This window comes from Canis lupus, chromosome 7 (assembly GCF_011100685.1).
Source record: "Canis lupus familiaris isolate Mischka breed German Shepherd chromosome 7, alternate assembly UU_Cfam_GSD_1.0, whole genome shotgun sequence".
NCBI classification, from domain to species: domain Eukaryota; kingdom Metazoa; phylum Chordata; class Mammalia; order Carnivora; family Canidae; genus Canis; species Canis lupus.
In genome coordinates, this window is record NC_049228.1 from 13,980,451 (window position 1) to 14,003,664 (window position 23,214).

General features: G+C 42.2%; 2 long non-coding RNA genes and 1 other non-coding gene across 3 annotated transcripts in view; 2 read left to right on the top strand and 1 right to left on the bottom strand.

Moving 5' to 3' along the window:
- Positions 1-1,174, bottom strand: part of LOC111096870 — a 32,652-nt gene extending 31,478 nt beyond the window's left edge. Inside the window, exon 1 of the long non-coding RNA XR_005361615.1 lies at positions 1,113-1,174. This is a non-coding gene — a long non-coding RNA (uncharacterized LOC111096870). The remainder of the gene's footprint in view (positions 1-1,112) is intronic.
- Positions 759-21,979, top strand: LOC111096871. The gene is made up of 3 exons (XR_005361616.1): positions 759-1,178; positions 1,381-1,509; positions 21,804-21,979. It is a non-coding gene; the product is annotated as an uncharacterized LOC111096871 (long non-coding RNA).
- LOC119872767 lies at positions 12,576-12,692 on the top strand. The gene has a single exon (XR_005362785.1). It is a non-coding gene; the product is annotated as a U5 spliceosomal RNA (small nuclear RNA).
- Positions 21,980-23,214: the final 1,235 nt, after the last annotated feature.

Sequence of the window (23,214 nt, forward strand, 5' to 3'; positions counted from 1 at the left end):
AGGGATCCCTTTTGCCACTCTTCTTAAGTCCTCTACCTCCACTCCCCCACTTACTCTCAGCGAAGGACCTCACTTCTTACTTCATACAGCAAGAAGGAGAAAGAGACACAGGCAGAGAGAAAGAGTAAGCTCTCTGGTCTCTTCTTAGATGGTCACTAACACCATCATAAGGATCCTACCCTCATGAGTTCATCTACACTTAATTCCCTCTCAAAGGCCCTGCCTCTAAATACTATCACATCGGAGTTTAGGGCTTGGGGTGGGGGGCATTCAAACATTCAAACTGTGACAATAGTCTAGCTTTGTATTTCCTGCCTTCCTTTGCTTCTGCTTGGCCTTCTTCTCAGGTAGGCTCCTGAACAGCTATGAGTGACTTGATTTTCCTGACCACATGTCCCTCTCCCCAGTAAAACCACCCACCCTTTCTACACTTCATACACCCCTACTTCATTTCCATCGTCTCAAAGGAAGGAATCCCATAGCAGAATGACTTCTCCATTTGTCTTACGAATTTTATCCCTTCCCAAGTATACGGGTTGATGATAACCATCTTCTATGGTGTTTTTCTGTCTGCCCTGCATTCCTTCCTTCTCTAATTCTCCTTCCCTTTCCACGTGCTTTAGGCTGTTAATAATGGGACTGTGGCTTTCCCTAGCACAAAGTGGACCCATGACCCAAATAAGGCCATTTGGAGCCTGTTTCAAGGATGGATAAGGGGGCTGGAGGACAGTTGCATTCTTTTCTCTGAGACTGCCAGCCATTAGATGAGCATAAGCCCGACCACGTTACACAGAGTGAGCCTGCCAAAGAACAAGGCTGAAGAGTGGCAAAGATGCCAAGAAATAGGGTTCGAGTAGTTAGGGACTGAATGTTTGTGTCCCTGCCACTCCTCCCCTCAGATTCGTATGGTAAAGCCCTAACCCCTATGTGATGGTATTTGGAGATGGGACCGGGGCGGGGGTTGGTAATTAAGTTTAGATGAGTTCATGAGGGTAAGGTCTTTGTGATGGGATTAATGCCTTGTAAGAAGAGACCAGAGCGCCTGCCCTCTATCCCTGCTATGTGAGGGTACAACAAGAAGACCATCTGCAAGCCAGAAAGAGAGCTCTCACCAGAACGTGACCATGCTGGAATCCGGATCTCAGACTCCTCAGCCTCCAGAACAGTGAGAAATAAGGGTCTGTTGTTTAAGCCATCCAGATTATGATATTTTGTTACAGCAGCCTGAGCTAAGATAAGTACTAGCAATATTGTTTTTAAATTTTTGGATGTTTCAGTTATGTGAGCCAAAAACTTTTCTTTTTGCTGAATATTGTTTGAATTTGGTTGCTGTTGTTTGCCATTAAGAATTCTGATTAGTCTTCTTTCTCTATCCTTTAGCTTATTCCTCGATCCAGGAACTTTGGTCTTTTTCCTCAAAACTAACTCCTTCCCTCAACCAATACACATGCTCCAGATTCCACCTGTCTAGAAAAACCTGCTTCCCTTCGTGTCAACAAGTCAGTGTTGGTAGGTGACAAAGCCTTCACTAGTCTGTGGCAAAACAAACAGAAACAGCAGTAATAATAAGAATAATTCAGTGAGGTTTTGTGTTGTTAGGCTTATGAAGGTACAATTTAAAAGATTTATTTATTTATTTATTTATTTATTTATTTATTTATTTGAGAGAGAGAGAGCAGAGAAAGGGGCAGAGGGAGAGGAAGAAACAGACTCTCCGCTGAGCAGGGAGCCTGACTCAGGGCTCGAACTCAGGACCCTGGTATTATGACCTGAGCCAAAATCAAGAGTCAGCTGCTTAACCAAGTGACCCACCCAGGCATCCCTTGAGATACAATTTAATACAGCAAAATTCACCATTTTCACATGCATAGTTCTATGAATACTGAGCAATATAAACAGTTGTGAAGCTACCACCATAGTCAAAATAAGGTATTTATTTATCAACCCCAAAACTTTCCCCTAGGACCTGGTAAACATTGATCTAACTTCTATTCCCATAGTTTTCTTTTCCAGAATGTCATATAAATGGGATCATGCACATGTAGCCTTTCATGTCTGCCTTCTTTCACTTAGCGTAATCATTCTGAGATTCATTCATGTTATTGGGTGTTTCATTAGTTCACCCTTTTAATAGCTGAGTAGTATTCCATTGTATGATGGTATCATAATTTGTTTACCCATTTCTCAGTTGATGGACATGGAGATATTTTCCATTTTTGATAATTATGAATAAGCTGCCATAAACATTTGTATATAGGTCTTTGCGTGAGCATGTGTTTTTATTTCTCTTGGGTAAATATCTAGGAGTAGGATTGCTGGGCCATATGGTATATGTATATTTAACTTTATGAAAAACTGCCACACTGTCTTCCAAAATGATTATACCATTTTGCATTCCTACCAGCAAAGTATGAGAGTTCAAGTTACTTGACATTCTTGTCAATATTTGGTATTATTAGGGTTTGTTTTTTGGTTTCTTTGCTTGCTTGCTTCTGCCATTCTAATGGGTGTGCAGTGATATTTCATTGTGGTTTTACTTTGCATTTCCCTGATAATGATGTTGAGTATCTTTTCATGGGCTTATTTGCCATCTCTCTCTCTCTCTCTCTTTTCATTAAGAGAGCTTTTGCCCATATTAAAAACTGAGTTGTTTGTGCTCTTATTACTTTGAGAATGTTTCTGGAAGTGAGTCCTTTACAGATATGTTTTTGGCAAATATTTTCTCCTAATCTGTACTTGTCTTTTAGTGGCATTTAAAGGCAGAGTTTTAAATTTTGATGAAGTCTAATCCACCAATTGTTTCTTTCATGGTTCAGGCTTTTTGTGCCCTAAAATACCTTTACTAGGAGTTTTGTTTCTTAATTAAACTAAACTTATTTAATTCAGAGCATTTTTAATTCTAAGTCTATGCTGCTTTCTTTGTTGGAATTAAATTCTCTTTTCAAAAATAATAAAATGATAATAAGAATAGATAGAAGTGTGTGTGTGTGTGTGTGTGTGTGTGTGTGTGTTCACATGTGCTTGCCCAGAAAAATAGAGTTGATTGATGATTCTATGTTGGTGTCATAGGTCAGTTCCCCAGGAAACAGTCAGAAATTTGCATGTGAAATCTGTCTCCTTGACCAAACTCTACTCAGTCTCCTAAGGCTTCTTCTTCACTAGGCTTTGACCTTGGGCTTCAGTGTCTGTCCTTGTCAGGACTGCATCCCTCGGTTTTAGCAAAAATCCTAAACCAGTTTATAGAGAACCTCCTGCCTTGGATATCTGATCACCTTCTAGACCCAATGAGATCCTTCATCCCCTAGCATCCCCCAGGAGATACCCATCACCCTGGGCTGCCACCAGGAAGAATCTTGCCAAGATGTTTTCGTCAGAATCCTCCCTCACCCCCGATGTTTCCTCTTAGTAATTTTCCATCCACTGACCCCTACCCTGTTCCTTGGCTATAAATCCCCACGACTTGTCCTTGTTGAATTTGGAATTGAGCCCAGCTCTATACTGAGACCTCTTTTCTTCTATCTCAGTAGTTCCTGAATGAAATGTTTTTACTGCTTTACCTACTGTCCAGCTCCGGTTTTTCTTTGACAGATGGAGGAATTTTATTGGGGCGTGCTACTGGGAACAATCTCTCTAAGAGAGGGCGTGAAACAGGATTGGCAGGGAGGGATGTTGAATTATGATGCAGTTACGACAGAGGCCTCCCGCTGATCCCACGGGGAGCTCTGGAGCAGCCACGGCCTTTACGGAATTGCCCTGAACAGAAGGAAGGGTCTGGACTGTGTTGCTTCTCAACCATTCCTCCCTATCTGATGAGATGAAGTGTGAAACTAATATAAAATGAGGTATAGGAGTGAGAAAGATGAAGTATTGGAACTGTAGTAAGTCTTGGTGAGCCTGAGGCAACCCCTCTATAAGGAGAAATAAAACAAAACTAATTAGTCACTTGTGAAACCCTTTCCTTGGTTCTGTGACCTTTGCAACCCAGCAGCCAGGTATCCCGGCAACAGTCCCTGGGCTTTATCCCCGGTTTGCATCATCCCCTCCCCCCACCCCCTGGGGGTAAATGCATCTTTGTTACCTGTTCCATTGTTTCTGGCCCCCATGCAAAAAGGAGTGACTGTTTTTTCTGAGTCCAAATCTTTGCCCTTTGCAGCTGGGAGATCTGGATGGTAAAGACACTGCAGAGGTGAAAGACCTCCGTGCCCAGTAGTGAATCCTAGGGGGTGTGGACAAGCTTTCTATGCGAAGTTTAATAAAGGCTAAGTGTTCAGGGTTATATGGGAAATGATGTGTGGCTGGTTTTACTTTACATGCCCTGACATCACCCATGCATCATGATACCCTCTGCCCCACTCCTCGAATTGCTGTCAATCTAAGCCGAAGAAGCAGAGAAAAGCTCGGAGTCCGCCCGCCATCCAGCTCCACACAACCCAACCTGAGGATCCAGTAGAGGGAGGGAGGTCCTTCCTTCCCCAGGGTTATGCTCCCGGCGCCTTTGAGTCCTCTCAGCAAAAAGTGCTCCTGGGAGGTGGAACTGTCAGGAGAGGGACATTTGTCTGCTATCATATTTTTAATCTGACCCTCTTGAAATGAGAAGAAACTAGCCTAGAGTCATTCGACTAGCTTGGGGCAGAGCCAGAATTAGAGTCAGATGTCTCGTCTCTCAAGTCAAACGAGCCAGAACCCCTGCGCTCTGCTTGATTCTCCTGTCTTCCCCACCTCCTACATCCACTTAGTCATTAAGTTATTTTTACTTAAAAACAGCTCTCAGACTTGTCCCCCTCTCCTCAGTTATGGGTGCTACTTCTTTCACTTAGGTTCCACCTACTGTCCAGTTGCAATAGCTTTATAACTGGTCTTTCTGCCTCACTTTCTTCCATCGACAGCCCATTCTGCACACAGCAGCCAGTCATGGTTTTTGAGCACAAATTTGGCAACTCATCCCCCTGCATAAACCTTTCCATTGCTTCCATTCCTTTTCACGATCAAGGGTCCAACTCCTTAGCCATAGGTACAAATGTCATCCTTGGCATCGACAACATTATGACAAAGTGGACTGCAGGCAAAATTAACGGTGGCTTTAACCATAGGATATTCCTAAAACAGGCAGTCTTAGAATTGGTTTGGTGGCTCTGGGATGTTTTTGGAGACTCAAAAACTTTCTGTCCTTTCTCTTCTATCCTCACTGGGCGGCTTTCATCCTCAGGCTTTCATTAGGGTCACAAGATGGCTATTGCAACTCTAGATATCACATCCTCATAGGACAACATCTAAATCACAAAGGAAGGAAGGGAGGAAAAGGGGAACTCCTGGCACACAATTCCTTCTGTTGTTGCTGTTTTTTTTAATCAAAGATGAAACTCTTTCCTCAATGTCATCCCTCCACCAGACTTCTTCTATTTTTCTAGCCAGAACAAGTGCCATACACAGCCTTGGACCAAGCATTTTCATCAAAGGTAAAGGGAACTGTCTAGATTGGCTTAGGCCAATTGTGATTTATGTCCTGACTCGGGACACTTTACCACCTGAACAAAACCAAAGTTCTGTTTGCAAGAAGGAGAAATGGCTCATAGGATGGCAACCTACAGTGTGTACCCCAATCTACAAGGCCCTTGTACATTTTCTGTACCTACCCCTGTACATTTACTGACACTCTCTTTTATAATGACCTTTTACTCCAGCCATATGGAACCACTCACACTTCCCAGAATGGTCCTCTTCCCCCTGCCTGAAATAACCTTTTCCCCTTGATAATCTTATGATACTCATTCTTTTTGGAAAACGCAACTGAAATGTTACTGGCTTTGTAAAAATCTTTCCTGATCCTTCAAAACAGGATCAGTCACCCTTGACCTTTCCTGGTCCAGATGGTGTCTGGTACATTGTAGTTGCTCAATAAATATTTGTTGAGAATCTTTACATCTTGCGAGTGTGCTGCCATTTTGAGCTCTCAAGTTATTACCACTGCTTACATTTCAATTAATATCATTACTTTCATCATAGAGCCATGTGATGATTAATTTTATGTATCAACTTGATCAGGACACAGGGTGCCCAGATATTTGGTTAAATGTTGTTTCTGGATGAGATTAACATTTGCATCAGTAGGCGGAGTAAAGCGGATTGCCCTCCCCAATGTAGGTGGGCTTTATCCAATCTGTCAAGCACTTGACTAGAACAAACATGCAGAGAAAGGAAGAATTCACCCTTAGCCTGACTACTTGAGCTGGGGCATTGGCTTTCTCCTGCACTTGGACTGAGACATCATCAACTCTCCTGGTTCTCAGGCCTTCAGGTTTGCACTGGAACTACACGCCCAGCTTTCCTGCATCTCCAGTTTACAGCTGGCAGACTTGGAACTTCTCAGCCTTCAGAATTGTGGAAGCCAATCCCTTGTTTATCTGTCTTACCTGTCTATCTGTTCCGTGTTTCTGGAGAACTCTGTCTGATAGAAGACAGTTAAATTCTGCAGTATAGAAAAATGTTTCTAAATGGTGGGATCAAGTTGCTGAGAGGGAATGTGATTTTAAGGAAGCTAAAATATCCTAACTTGATGCGTGGTCTTCTATTATTCATAATATGAGACTATTATTATTCATCATATTCTATTTAATGGTGTCTATGATAAAAAATTCTCTTTCACTCCTGTGTATCTTGCATACCTCTTTTTGCACTGGAGAAATTATCTTATGCATGTCATGCAGAGATAGGGACACTTAGAAAGGCTCATGTGTATTGGGGCAAATACTAGATGGGGGTGTGTGTGCGGAAAAATTACAGAAATGCACCAGTGAGATAAAGGGTGAAGGGATGAGTGAAAATGAAGTAGAAAGTGATAAAATGTTAGAGTGGAATTGAGCCCAGGGCGTGGGAAACAAATTCACAATAATGTCAGGTGGTACAGGTGCTCAGCCATAAGTAACATGAATGTACAAGAATCTTATTCCCTTTTGAATGCTCTCTCCATTCTTGTAAACGGTGTACTTCCATAAGTAACCAGGCTTAGGAAGTGACATTCCATCTTCCTGGGAGCTCTGTGCTCTGACCTACGTGACAGTGGCTTAGGACCATTCCAGCAAAGCAGGTGGGGCAAATCTCTGGCGTTCTGCTGCTGGCAGGTACTGGCTCACGAAGAAAGGGAAGCAGGGAATGTCTATGCAGCCACAGAACCAGACTTTGAGGAGGAAACTACTCGTATCAACAGCATGAGACCTTGGGGAGGACATGTATGCTTAAAGGGAGGAAAACAAAGGCCCTAAATTAAAGAAGAGAAGAAAAGAAGAAAGGAAGGGAAGATGGAAAGAAAGATAAAGAAGGAAAGGAAGGAAGAATGAAGAGGGGAGATGGGAGTTGAAACCTTGAGGGGTAAATAGGACATGTAAGTTGGTTGGACTGAAGTTGCTTCCAGGAATCTCTGCCTAATTTCTTTGAACTGTGACTCAGGTGCATGTCTGTCCTTACCCAGGGGCATGTCTGTCCTTGTTCTGACAGAACTTTAAACTGTTTACCTCGTACTCAGCCCGAGTGGCTTCTCCATTCTCTGTATCTAGTTATCTATCTACTTTCAAGGCAAGAAGCATGGATGACCTAGGTACCGGCCTGTGCACACCTGTCACTGTCATCACTGCTCAGCCCCTTCCCCAACCTTAGGCTCTTTTCTACTGTCTTTTTTAGCTGCCACTGTCCTGTGGTCCTTGGTCCCCTTGGAACATCTGTAGCTGAGGGTAAGGGCCGGGAGTGCTGTGTGCTCCGAAGAAGTGAATGTGGTCACATGCAGTGCTTTCTGTTTCATTTCAGCCAAATATCCTCCTTTATTTATTTATTTTTTTAATTTTTAATTTATTCAAGATAGACATAGAGAGAGAGAGAGGCAGAGACACAGGCAGAGGGAGAAGCAGGCTCCACGCAGGGAGCCCGAGGTGGGACTCGATCCTGGGTCTCCAGGATCACGCCCTGGGCTGAAGGCGGCACTAAACCTCTGAGCCACACAGGGATCCCAATATCCTCCTTTATTTTATTTTATTTTTTTTTCCAATATCCTCCTTTAAATTCAGAAAAAGTACATGCCTTCTAAACTAGACTGAACCCTCTTGGGGTAGCTACCAAGGACCACCAGAGAGCACCTGCCCTACGGGAAGGTGGTTGGATACTCGTCCTGTATTTCTTTGGGTGCAGCTGTGTTCCTTTTACTCCCCTACCAGGGAACACAGTGGCCTCCACTATCTCTATGGCCCATAAAATCCGCCCTCTGCAACAGAATGAATGAACTCTTTCACACAGCTGCTATGGCTAAATAAGAAACTTCTCTCTAAAGGTCTTAAAGGGATTAACGATGATTTTTTACGTCTAGAGCTCTCAGAACCAAGGAAAGAGAGATCTTTTAGAGGACAGAAAAGCCTTCTCGATAACTCTATCATACCTCATGAGATTTAACCTCTCATTAAGACTGGCTCTTTACCACACCCAGCAAAATATGCTTGATATTCAAAGTATGAAGTCTCCTCTTTTCTGAACTAAATTTCATATGAAGCACAATCAAGCTAACCTTTTTTTTTTAAATTATTTATTTATATGAGAGGGAAAAAGAGAGAGCACAAGCAGGAGGGAGGTGTAGAGGGAGAGGGAGAAGCAGACTTCCCCTTGAGCAGGGAGCTGGATACAGGACTTAATCCCAGGACCCTGGGATCATGACCTGAGCCAAAGGCAGACAGACACTTCATGGACTAAGCCACCCAGGTGCCCTCAAGCAAACCTCTACTGAGCACTTCCCATGACCAGGTATTTTGCTAAGCACTTTGTTTTTTTTTTTTAATTTTTATATATTTTTAAAAGATTTTATTTATCTATTAGAGAGAAGCAGGGAGAGCAGAAGCACGAGGAGGGGTAGAGAGAGAGGGAGAAGCAGACTCTCCTCTGAGCAGGGAGCCCAATGCAGGGGTCTATCCCAGGAACCTGGGATCACGACCTGAGCTGAAGGTAGATGCCTAACCAACTGAGCCACCCAGGTGCCCTGCTAAGCACTTTATAATACACACTTCCCCTACTATCTGAAAGTTCACTTTATGCCATTTCACTTTTGCAAAAGACCCACGTCAGTACCTTTTTAATTAACAGAAAGAAATTCAAAGAAAATTTTTGTTTTTGCAAAATGGTCATTGCTTCTTTGCTTTAGGTCATCTCCGCTTATGAAAGTTTTCATATGAGTACTCTACTCTCAGAAAGTAGAAGAAATCTGTAGGCTATTTTCTTCTCAAACGTAGGTGGTATCATGTAAGATCCTCCTGATTTACCTGAACCAATCAGGTATAAGGCCAAAGGGCATTTATGGGCTCACGAGACAGGCATAGGGCTGACTTCAGACAGGACTGAATTCTAACAATGTTATCAGAACCTTGTCTCCCTCCATCTCCTGGATTGGCTCCACCTTCCTTTGCCTGTTGCCTTTGTTCTTAGAATGTAGGTGGGGGCAGGTGACTGGAGCTGCTCCAGCCAGACAGTCTTCCAGTGTTTGTTCTCAGTGGGAAATCAAGAGCTTCCTCCTGGGTGCTCAGATGCATTCTAATTAGATGGGATCACATGCTCATCCCAGAACTGGTCTCAGGGCCAGGGGCCTCAGAGAGTCTCTCCTAGATCACATTCTGCATTCTTGGAGTGAGGTGATGGAGCCCCCAATCAGGCCAGAGAGATATAGAGTAGGAGAAGAGGTTCCCCAAATGGATATTGGGGAAAGAGTTACTCCGTAACTCTAACGCACCAAGACATTTTCCAAAACCCTTGTGAGTATTAGTATTCCAGTTAAATAGATGAGGAAACTGAGGCTTGGGGTTTAAGTAACTTGCCCAAGATCACTGCTAAGTAATTGGCAGAGCAGAGACTTGAATCCTGTCATATTTAACTAGCCATACTTGCTTTTCCATTTATTCAAAGGAAATGTTTGCTCTTTAAATAAATAAAAACAAGACTATATAGCTAGAGCAAAAGAATTAATGTCAAATTTTCCATAAAGAAAATCATCCCTAACTTGCCCTACAAATGTATCCCAGACGACAGCCTAGAAGCCCTCTAAGAAGGCATAACTCTCTTTTCAATATGCCATTGGCCAAGTTCTGCTGCGAAAGGAAAGGAAGGGAGTGTGGCGATTTATTAAACAGACTTGCTTCTGATACCACCATCAAAACGATTTGAACTGAAAACTTCACTAGCTTTAAGAAAATCAACATGTTAAGTGAATTCTTGATATAATTTTTTCTTTCCTAGACACTTCAGATGGGCCCAGCTACCTCCTAGAAGGATTTTGCAATAGTCATCCAGGAGGTACGGTCATTATTGATTTTGTTCTGAACTTTTAACCACAAGTGGCTATAATGTCAGTTATTAATGGTCTTATCATATTGACACAGGGCCATGAACTAACCAAGATAGAGAAAACCATGTGTACACTACAGGATGAAACCCTCAATGTAGAGTTAGTAGAGTCCTAGATGTGGCACTCATTAACTCCATAACTTCAGACAAATCACCTTAACTTGCTGGTACTCACTTTCTTCATCTGTAAAATCTTTAAAATGATGATGATGCTTCCTTTATAGGCTTTTATGAAATTCAGATGATATGATGTGTTTTAAAATTCCAGAATATCTGCATTCCGTAAATGTGAAGTATTATAATCCTTCCAGTCCAAGGATCTGAGAACTCCAGGGCTTTGTATTCATACTAACTGCCAAGAGAACCAAGAGGCAGACAAATCCCAATCAAGTTAGAAATAAAGCCTGCAACTTTAGCAGCTGATTCTGGACTAAGTAATGGCTGCTTAATAACAGTAATGGCTTGCTGCAAAACAAAACAAAACAAACAAACAAAAAGCAAAACCAAAATCAGAAATGTGTTTCATTAGATTGAAATGCAAAAGGAGCATGAGAGAAGCATGGCACCAAGTTCTGAGGCAAATTGGCAGTAACCAAAACTGCATGATCCAACTTTCTCAGCACATGTGACTTCTAGATCTTTTACTCTCGTCCAAAAGTTTCCACTAAATCCTCATCACCTCACACTTGTCACCTCACATATCATCAAACCCCTTAGCAGGAAGCAGGGCTCAGAAGAAAGACCCACAAGTCAGAAACCTATAGAGTAATTTCACCAAGACCAAATTGGAGCAACAGGTGACACCAAGGACAGACCTTTCAGATTTCAAGGTCTAGTGCTGGTAAAAGTGATCACTGTTGGGGCAAATTGGTGGCCAGGCCTGCAATGGGGCAGAGGATAAGCTCCATCAACACTAGGGAGTCAGGACACCTGGGTGGCTCAGCGGTTGAGCATCTGCCTTTGGCTCAGGTCATGATCCTGGGGTTCACGGGATCGAGTCCCACATCGGGCTTCCTGCATGGAGCCTGCTTCTCCCTCTGCCTGTGTCTCTGCCTCTCTCTCTCTCTCTCTGTTTCTCATGAGTAAATAAACAAAATCTTAAAAAAACAAAAACAAAAACAAACAAACAAACAAAAAAACACTAGGGAGTCATCTTCCTCCCAAAGCCTTCCCTGGTATTCTTTAGGAGGTTTAAGAGGCCAAAGCAAGGGTTTCTTTCCAGAAATGGTCTGACTTCTGTGTTACAAAATCTATCCCATCTCCATTCTGCCATGAGAAATTTGCTCTCATCTTAAACTAAGTGAGAGGGCTTCACAAGAAATATTTGGAAATCCTGACTGGTGTCTTCTGGAATTTGAAGGACACAGGCACTAGTGACTGACTTTCACCACAAGAAGCCTAAAGGTGGGAATCTGGTTGGAGGGGCTGCCTTGCAGCCGAATGAAGAGCCAAGGCTCACTGGCAGGGCACTGACTGCACTTCCATTGATGGGAGATGGGATAGATTTTGTAACACAGCAGTCAGACCATCTCTGGAAAGAAACCCTTGCTCTGGCCTCTTAAAGCTCCTAAAGAATGTTTCTGGCCTCTCTTGCATAGCCTGAAGGTGGGTCATGGGCCGATACTGGCAGCCATTTCACAATATCTTTGTGTGCCCTTCATAGCTAGGGAGTGTAGCACTTCCTTTTAGAATATGCCAACTTAGGACCTACCATAGTATTCCTAGCCTTTGCAGGCTTGAGATGATAGGAGAAGCAACTTTCTGTACAAAATAAAAACCTGTAATCCCACTAGCTTTTTACTCCTTTAGAAGTGTAGAGAAGTCTCCTTCCCTCCTCTTGTCTGTAACAATTTGATGTGTATCTTTTTTTTTAAAAGACTTTATTTATTTATTTTAGACAGAAAGAGTGTGTGCAGGCACCAGCAAGCACAGGCAAGGGAAGTAGAAGGGGAGGGAGAGGGAAGAGAGAAAGAATCTGAAGCAGACTCAGCACAGAGCCGGTCTTGGGGCTCAACGTCATGACACTGAGATCATGACCTGAGCTGAAATCAAGAGTCACATACTTAACCAACTGAGCCTCCCAAGTGCCCCTGGTGTGTATTTTCTTAAGTTATCTTTTATGTTTATACAAATCTAGAAGATAGATAGATAGATAGATAGATAGATAGATAGATAGATAGATGATAGGTGATTTAAAAACATAGTCACACATACTCTGGTTTCTCTTCAGATCATATAAATCTTTCACCTTTTACTAAAGATTTTCATGGAGAGGAACAATTCTGAGTCTTAACTCAATTTTTTGAGGCCCCGTTTTAAACAGGACTATCTATAAAGTATAAAGAAAGATGTTTGGAAGTCCATCTCTGTCTTCCGTTAAGGCAGTAGGTGGCCTATCATCACAAGATGACTAAGGAAACTAGTGAGCTAACTGCAATAGGAACATTTTTAGCTTTGTGTGTTTTAAGTGTTATGGTTTCTACTCACAACTAATGTGCTTACTGCTAAGTTCTGTACTTCGTTATTTTCACTTTGGCTAGTTACTGAAGTGAAAGTCTTTTTAAATAATTTGTTCTTGGGACGACTGGGTGGCTCAGCGGTTGAGCACCTGCCTTCGGCCCAGGGCGTGATTCTGGAGACCCGGGATTGAGTCCCACATCGGGCTCCCTGCATGGAACCTGCTTCTCCCTCTGCCTGTGTCTCTGCTTCTGTGTGTGTGTGTGTGTGTGTGTGTGTGTGTGTGTGTGTGTGTGTCTCGTGAATAAATAAATAAAATCTTTTTTTAAAAATTGGTTCTTTCTAAGCTGGTACTAGGAGTTGGTGTACCTTGCTCTATAAAAAAAAAAAAAAGCCACAAAATGTTTGATATTGCTCTCATCTAGAGATGGAATTTATGTTCCCTTCCCTTGAGTTGAGAGGCAGCTCTGATCCCTTGGACCAATGGAATAACAGTGGAAAAGCAGCTATGTGACTTCTGTGGCTAGGTCATGAAGGGCCATGAGGCTTCCATCTTGGTCCCAAGAGACGTTAGCACTTGAAACACTGAGCCACCATGAAGGGAATCTGACTCCCCCGAGCTGTGATATCAAGGAGGCCACACAGGGGGTTCCCTGGTCAGGGGTCCTAGCTGAACCTGTCATTCAGCATTGCAGCCCAGGCAGCAGACATGAGAGTAAAGACGCATCGTAGGAGTACGTCTTCCAACTCCAGTCTTAGCCACACAGTCATGCCTGCTGTAGCTATCACTGGGCAGAGGAAAACCAATCCTGCTATGGTCTGCCTCAATTCCTGACCCACAGAATCCTCAAGCATAATAAAATGGTCATTGTCTTACAACATTAAGTTTTGGGATGGCTCATCGCACGGTGATGGGTAACAGGAACAGACAGAGATATTCATGTTATCGGGGTAAGGATGGAGTAGAAAGGGGCACGATTAGGGGCAGGAAGGCAAGGTATGAGGCTTTTGCAGGAGTCCACATGAGATAGGAGGAAATTAAGGCAGTGTTTGGAGGAAGTGGGGGGGCAACTGAGAAACATGCTCAACATTATGCCCCACGGCCCGTGTCAAGAGGGTAAAGCATAGGAGACAGGAGAAGAACAGTAGGGCAGGGACCTCCCTATATACTATGAATGCAGGTCTCCTTTGGCAGATCTCAGCGTTTTCCTGTGTGTGCAGACTCGGCTTTCTTACCCCAGGCTGTGATTACACGGTTTAGTTCCACAAACGGGAGGCCCTGAAGGTTAGGCTGTAGATTACATTAATCAATCCATTTTGTTTTATCTTACATGCTTACTTAAAAGCCTCTTCCACTTAGAAAGAAAATATATGCAAAGTAATGTACAAATCAGCAGAGCCTTGGCATCTTTTTCAGCTGAGCCCTTGTGCCTTGTCTGGGAACAGAGTGGGCCCTGGGCAAGCAGGGTCCGTCTATAGCAAACAGGGTCTGGGGTCACCCTCCCTGCAACAGGGCAGGGAGGTGGGTGGGAGGGACGCGTACAGAAGAACAGAAAGATAAAGAAAAATTGTTCACAGCCACCACACTGACATGTTTCAAGAAACACCAGGCCCAGACTGTAGAACAGTATGTGCAATAAGGTATAGCTTACATTCTAAAAAAGATCTGCATGTGTGAATATGTGCAGAAACAAAAGACCAGAAGCATATGAGCCAAAAATGGTAAGGTTGTTCTTTTTAGGACATAGAATTACTGGTTTTTTTTAAAAAAGATTTTTATTTTCTTTATTTTGAGGAGGGGGAGGAGATGGAAAGGGAGAGAGAAAATCTGAAGTAGGCTCCTCGCTGAGAGAGGCATGACACAAGGCTCCATCCCACCGCCCTGAGATTATGACCCGAGCCCAAACCAGGAGTTGGATGCTTAACCGACTGAGCCACCCAGGTGCCCAGGAATTATTTGTTTTTATTGGTTTGTTTGTTGGGTCCTTTGTGCTTTTTTTTTTTTTTTTTTTTTTTTTATGTTCCAAGTTTCCTGCATCTATATGGCTTCTGAAAATTAAAATAAAAAATGTTATGTTACAAATCACTGGGCCCTCACAATTTCATCCACCAGCCCATATATATCAGTACTAGTAGTGCCTGCAGGTTCTACCTTAGATCAACATACTATTCTTCATTTTACAAATGAGGAGATTACAAATACAATAAGGAACTATTTCCCGCACAGCATATAGGGACCTTCTTAGTCTTCCTTCTAGAATTCTAAACTTTCTCTTACACTCACCCCATTCTCCAAATGTTCAGGACAGCCTCTGGGTCCCCGCTGGTCCCCTCTACGGTGTCAGGTATGTGGTTTTTAATAACCCATGTCTGTGCTCCTGAACCACTTCTTTCCTCTCTCTCTCACCTGCTGTATTCTCCTATTCCCCACCCTCTACCAAGTGCCTACTTTCCAGGTAGATCTCAGTGAGATGTTAGTAACAGTGAACACATTAAACTAATTCACCGCATTTCAATAGCTAATGGCTTCATAGTCACTGGGTTTTAAAAGAGTCACTGGGTTTGTCCAGTTAATGTTCTTGCATCTCTAATTGGTGATACTAAAGTTTCAGTTAAATGCAGATTTTCACGCTTCCATTAAACCCATGTGCAAGGAGGTCACAACCTCTTTTAGCCAAGCAGGAAGGTTTCCTGTAGCCAGGCGCCATCGCCATTACCATCAGAGAGCAGGAGCTAATTTGGTCATGTTGATGGATGCCGAGATGGTGCCCAGACTCATCTACAGTCGGAACTACAGGGCTAGAGTGCAAGAAACTAATTTCCTCCTGGCCTGAAGTGCTCTAGGTCACCCCTGGTTACAGGGAAAATGACACGAGTCATGCATCTCCTGAGCCAGCTCTTACAGAGTGTTGTGCACAGTGAAGCCCCCCCTCCAATAACAGTCAGTGTATGCAGAATGCATGTTGTCTCACCCCATTAGTTCCAAGTTTTGAACTCCGATATCCCAGAAAAAAAGGTTAGGGCAACTGCAGAATGTGGCAGTTACAAAAAGCACTTCAAACCAATACCCACTGGAGGAAGAAATGCAGACAAGCTTCTGAACTCTAGCCAGTGGGCTGATTCAAAACAAAGCTGTCTCTGCCCAAGAGAATTCCTTCCCTGGGGCGGCCTTTCAATGGTTTGAAGGGTTTTCTGTGGCTGCTTTCTGAGGAGGAGAGGTGAGGATCTTGTTTTGTTTTTCTGTTAAGGTTTCATTTATTAAACAAGTATTTGTAACTACCTACTATGTGCCGAGTACTGTGCCAGGCACTGATGATTCAAATATGAATATGGCTCAGTCTGTGTTCCCAAAGAAGTGACAGTCTAGTTGGGGAATGGCAGTGGGGATTGGGGCAAATGATGAAACAGATGGAAATAAAATAGATGATTGGCCCTCAAGAAGGGTATTGAAGGACAGAGACGAGGGCGTGCTTTGTCCTCATGCCAGGAGACAGATAGAGGTGGGAATGGAGGGTCGGGGGTGGGAAGGAGGCTGAAAGGCAGGAAAGGGTCTGGAGGAAAGTCTTCACTCCAAGGATAGTTAGTCAACCAAGTGGATATGTGAGGTCCAGCAGAGGACAGAGAGCTGAAAAAGATTAAAACCTGTTCATTGATGAAAGACAGTTCCAACCCTAGATTTTTATAGCAGTGTCTTTTTCGTTTGTTTCTTGTTTAACTCTAAAATTAAAGGTAAGCAGAAACATTCTGTAACCCTTGCAAATTGAAAGGGTACAATCTGATCTGTTCATTTCACACAGTTAAGCTCCTTCAATTCTTCCTTTCTCTGCTGTGAGCCTTTTGGATTCACACGTGTCCTAGAAGATGGATCAGAGAAATATAAATAGAAAAAAAAGAAGGAAAGAAAAAGAAAAAGTGAAAGTCCATCCTTTTTAAGTAGTTGGTTTATATTTTATAATCTATTCCCAAAGACATTCGGAGGAAGCAACTAATGTTTCTGTTTAACTGATTCAGTTAAAATGATTGAGAAAAAGTTGGAAACGAAAAGCTACATTTTTACTTTATTTCCTCAATTACCTGATAATTGGGAGATAACTACAGAATATGCCACATCCACTCCAAAGTATATTTACAGGAAAAATGCCAGAGGTCTGTCTCCCTTTCTTTCTCTCTAAATAAAGGGTTTCCAGATGCTCTAGATACACCTAAAGTATATACTCTTATATGGCAAACTGACTAAATATGTTTTCCTTTAAAACTAATCTTTTAAATTATAAGCAATATATGCTTATGGTTTAAAAGTACAGACAGACAGAACAGTCAGTCATCAGAAATAATCACAGTCAATAGCTTTGTGAGTATATGTATTACAACAACGGGATTATATTGTAGATAATGGCATCTCCAGAATTTCTACGTTAGAGAGGCTTAGGATGGGGCCATCCGGTTGGATGTGAAGGCTGGGAGAGAAGCTTCTTTTGCAGAGTCAGCCATTAGCATTTGAGTTGATGTTGATTTGCCATGGTTTGTGGGGTGGGAACTGGAGGAGGTTACGGGAGAATCTAGAGGCTTCTCTGAACTGGCCATGGCAAGCTGTACGTGTCCATGTTCCCACAACTTGCTTTTTTATTTAAAAATATACCTTGGAAAAAAAAAATATATATCTTGGTGGGGATCCCTGGGTGGCTCAGCCGTTTGGCACCTGCCTTTGGCCCAGGGCGCAATCCTGGAGTCCCGGGATTGAGTCCCATGTCAGGCTCCCGGTATGGAGCCTGCTTCTCCCTCTTCCTGTGTCTCTGCTTCTCTCTCTCTCTCTCTCTCTGTGTCTATCATAAATAAAATAAATAAATCTTAAAAAAAAAAAAAAATATATATATATATATATATATATATATATATATATATATATATCTTGGTGGTGCCTGGTTGGCTCAGTAGCTTGGGTGTCCAGCTCTTACTTTTGGCTCAGGTCATGATATCAGGGTCGTGAGATTGAGTCCCTTGTCAGGCTCTGTGCTCAGTGTGGAGCCTGCTTGAGATTGTGTCTCTCCTCTCCTTCTGCCCCAATCCTGCTTGCGTGAACTGTCTCAAATAAATAAATAAATAAATAAAAATATGTCTTGAACATTTCACCAAATCATCAACATATATAGATCTACCACCTTCTTTTATAATAGCTAATAGGACTGCATTGTACCTAACTAGACTATTGGTAAATATTTAGACTTTTTAAACCTTTCATTAAGCATTCTCTCATACTTATGTGCATATATGTGTATATACATTATATATACGTGTATAAAAATCTTCTGCTCGTAACTAAGAATTTCTATAGAATAGATTCATAGAGGGGGCACCTGGGTGGCTCAGTGGTTGAGCGTCTGCCTTTGGCTCAGGTCCTGGGATCGAGTCCCACATCAGGCCCCCACAGGGAATCTGCTTCTCCCTCTGCCTATGTCTCTGCCTCTTTCTCTGTGTCTCTCATGGATACATGAATAAAATCTTTTTTAAAAAAGATAGATTCATAGAAAGGAACTTTCTAGGGATGCCTGGGTGGCTCAGTGGTTGAGCATCTGCCTTGGCTCAGATTGTGATCACAGGCCCTGGGGACTGAGTCCTGCATCGGCTCCCCGTGGGGAGCCTGCTTCTCCCTCTGCCTGTGTCCCTGCCTCTCACTGTGTGTCTCCCATGGATAAATAAATAAAATCTTAAAAAAAAAAAAAAAAAGAACTTTCTAGGGTGAAAGATATATACACTTAAAACTTTGACAGAAAACTGTCATCCTTTAATATATAGTTAATATACAGTTCAATAAACAGTTGTTACGTGGCCCTACCACCATGATGTTGGCAATACTTACATGATTAATATAATGACTGTATAATCTAGTGTCCAAGACAGAACATTTTTGAAAGAGGAGGTGAATGCTATTAATTATTATACTAGGACCACAGGAATTAACCAGAACTGTCATGGGGAAATGGAGACATCTGGTCACCCTAATAATTATTAACACAAACAGTATTAATAAGAATCGTATTGCTGACAGTTTAAGAAACCTCTGCAAATAACTTAAGAAATTTCAGCTATCCTTTTCTCCTTCCCAAACTTAATGTTGTCGCTCACACAGCATTCAGTGAGGGAGTACACAAATCTTCCAGCAACCTACTTGTCAGATCTTGTCTTAATGACAGCAAACTAAAGGTTTAGGGAAAAGAAGGAAGAATTTACTTTTAAATATTTGGTACCATTAAACTTTTCATTTGAGAAAGGAAGATCCCCAAACTGGGAATCATAGCTGGATATCAAAATATCTCGTGGAATAAAGAAATCATATGGAAAAAAGAAAAAAATGTTTTGGAAAATTGTAATAACATTTGCTTCCTGTAAATCTAGCCTCAGCATTGCCTGATAAACCCAAGAGATATGGAAAAGCTGGGGAAAGAGCATAGCATATGTGTTTTTCTGAGGCCTATGACTTGAGTCTCAGCAGGCTAAGTTTCAGGCAATCTCTGAACTAATGTTGATTTTTATGGCTCATCCTGAGAGTATATTTCTCTTTGATGCCCTGTAGAGTGCCGGTGGGGCTCAGACTATTTTTTGGTTCTTTATGGACAATCCATGACCTGGGATACTAGACACGTGGCCTTCTGAGAGTGTGGTCAGTCGCATGTGTCACTTCCCCTTTCCAAGACTGGGGAAAAAAACTTATCTTGCTCCCAGGCAGGATCAATCTATGGTGGAAATCTGTGTAGGTTCAAGAGAGGACTTGTTGTTCCAGATGGAGGAGAGCCCATCACATGCCTTGTGTGTGTGTGTGTGTGTGTGTGTGTGTGTGTGTGTGTGTTCCCGTAGGTCCAGCCCCGCCCTTTGTTCTTCATTAAGGATTACATTCCTTTTTCTGCCTGTTATCCAGGCTCAGGAAGAAAGCCCTTGATGGGTTAATGAATCGCCCAGCACACTGAATCATCTGTCTTGTGTTTCTCACTAAATGAGAGGCTTTAACAGATCAGTGCTGAGGTGTTGAGAAGTATGTTTCTAGCTAATGGCAAGCTGTTGAAAATGCCTCAGAGCCCTACAATCCACCACCTGAAGCCAACTCCACCAGAGGGTATTTTCCAAAACGTTTCTCATTTCACCTTTTGTCCCTCAGTTGCTAATTCAAAAAGTGGATGTAATGGCCTAATTTTTTTTAAAGCTGAGTTATTTCAATAAGGTAATGCTTAGTAAGAGCAATTATTAACCTACTTTAATTTTTTTTTCAATGTGCATCACTATTCCCACCTTCTCACATAAACTTTGTTTGGATTAAGGCCTACATTTGGCAAAATATTTGAGATTCATTTTGTTTCTGTGAAACTGATGTTTGCCTTTGTCAAAAGCTATCCAAAAGCTGAGATCAATCTATAGATCCTAACGAAGATAGCTGAGATGTTTGTTTGTCAAAAACAAACAAAAATTGCCAAACAGTATGTATGGCAGATCTCATTTATGTAAAAATATGTATAAATATAATATGTGTTCGTATATGGATAGAGGAAATTTAAAAGACCGAAATGTGCACCACATTATTAATAGTTGTTAGATCTAAGGGTGGGATTGCCAGGGCTTTTTACTTCCTAAGACATCTGGATGATTTGCTTTTTATACAATAAGCATCTGTTACTTTTCCAACCCGAAAGAGGAAGGAGATGCAAAAATAAAGTTACTAAGAAGGATTGAACTGATTTCTTAGTCCTACAATCAAATGAGCTGAGCTAACCAAAAGCAAACATAAGGAGCTTAGCAGTGGGAAATGAACGAACGGTCTGTGAGGCAGAAGGTAGCACTGTGATATATTAATAAATAGTATAGGTACACTACTCAGGGCAGAGGAAAGGACAAGTGCCAGAGAGACAGAATTTTCCAGGTATTACTCATTAAAAATAAACTTGTTTTAAAAATAAAGTCGTTTTTTAATCCGCTTAGAGAACTTTTTCAAACTCACAGAATTATTTTAGAAAAGCATCATTTTGGTTATATAATCTCATTTAAGAAAATGTTCAACTAGAATATGTCAGATGTTAGGTAGAAGTGCCTGATGGCAAATTATTGATACGTAGTTCAATTATCTCAGCTCTAACCTACTATTTTGAGTCATCCAGGGTGGTGTAGGGGAAATTACATAGGTCTTGAAGATTCAACCTGGATTCAACTCTCCCCTCTCTCCCTATACTTGCAATCTGATCTTGAATAAGTTACTTAACCTCACAGAGCCTCAGCTTTCTAAATTAAGTGCATTTTGTAGCAATACTGCATAGGGTGGGTATAAGGCTTAAAAAATTATCTGTAAAATGCGTTTTGCAACCTGTAAAATCCTCTAGTGTATGGTGGGTACTGAATACTGAGGGAATAAATGACACAGTATTATTCTAGAGTTTGTTAAGTGTCCATACTGAAATGAAAGAGAGAAAAGAGGGGAAGAGGGAAAGATGGAAGAAGGGAGGAAGGCAAAGAGAGGAGAGAGAGAGAGAAAGAGAAACTCATTTTAGCTTCTTAAGGTGTGGAATTTTCAAAGAATGAAAGTGACCGTTATGATTAAGAAGAAGAAAAAAGTAGCCATGGTTGAACGAAGTCCCTAGATTTAGAATAATACCACAACATTCTGAAATTGCCACACACACATTTCATACAGCTCCTGTCATCCTTCAACGCCATCACAAGGGCGATTCCTTATTTTCCAGGCAAAGGCAGGAACTCCCTCCCCATGAAGGCCAGGCATGAGAAGATTAGCTGTGCTAATGAGATTCCTTTTCAGAGGAATTAAAACTAATAGAAACAAAACAACTTTCCAGTTGGAGAGAGGAGTCCCCTTACAAGTGTGAGTTCCCTTCGTGATAATATCCAAAGTGATAGCTCTGTAACCCAGTCTGCTCTTGGGGCCACAGTTAGGCAAAAGGTAAAGTCAAGCATATACTCAAGGATATTTTAATCCTCCTACACAGGTTGTTTGGGTGTATGGAAGCACCTCATCAAGAAGTTTAAAACTCCTGTTTTGGGGATCCCTCGGTGGCTCAGCGGTTTAGTGCCTGCCTTCAGTCCAGGGCGTGATCCTGGAGTCGCAGAATCGAGTCCCACGTCGGGTTCCTTGCAGGGAGCCTGCTTCTCCCTCTGCCTGTATCTCCACCTCTCTCTCTGAGTGTCTATCATGAATAAATAAATAAATCTTTAAAATAAAATAAAACTCCTGTTTTATTTATTTATTATTTTTATTTTTATTTTTTATTTATTTTTATTTATTATTTTTAAAAAGATTTTAATTTATTTATTCACGAGAGACACAGAGAGAGGGGCAGAGACATAAGCAGAGGGAGAAGCAGGCTCCCTGTAGGGAGCCTGATGTGAGACTCGAGCCCAGGACCCCGGGACCACGCCCTAAGCCAAAGGCAGATGCTCAACCACTGAACCACCCAGTGCTCCCAAACTCCTGTTCTTTTAGAAAGAACTTGATCTGACAGCTTGTGGTTAACCGGCCCTCCATTACAGGTTCTTCCCTTATCCTGCAGCCCTGGCATTGTCCGCATGACACTTGTGCCCAGCCATGTAGACAGAACTAACATTTCAGGGCCTTCAAAGCCAAACAGTTTAGAGGTGAGTCTGATGGCCAGGAAAGAGATAGGAACTAGAGTTCTAAATTTGAAGTTAACCGCAAAACTATTGATTTAAAATCCTCTAGAGTAGGGGGAAAATGACTGATGATCATGGATGTGGTTAGAAGAGCCTAAAACAAAGCTGATAGATATACATGCTAGGCAGTAGGCAGTGGAGGAAGAGGAGCTCAAGAAGTACTCCAGGAGGAGACCAATGCCAAGATCATCGGTCATCTTTTCTTTCTTTTTTTTTTTAAAGAGATTTTATTATTCATGACAGACACACAGAGAGAGAGATAGAGACAGAGGGAGAAGCAGGCTCCACACAGGGAGCCCGACATGGGACTCGATCCCAGGTCTCCAGGATCCCACACCCTGGGGCTGAAGGCAGCACTAAACAGCTGGGCCACCGGGGCTGCCCATCGGTCGCCTTTTCCAAAGAGATTTTGGTAGCAAGGTACAGAAGGAATTCAGACTACAAATGAATTTTAAGATGAAGCTAGACTAGGGAAGTAGAGCAGTGATCACTGATAATCCTCCCAAGGAGAATGGCACAGAAGGAAAAGTGTCCAGACAGGCTTGGCATCCTTAATTGTTCCTTCCTCACCCATGTGCAAGGCTACAAGCATCCTGTAAACGGAAGCTAGACTCTAGGTATCCATATTCTGAGAAATCTTCCTGCTCTGGTTCCCATCCAGTTTCCTGAAACTTTTGGCTCATTCTTCCCATCCCCAGTTACAGATCCTTTAACTCCCATCATTTTTCT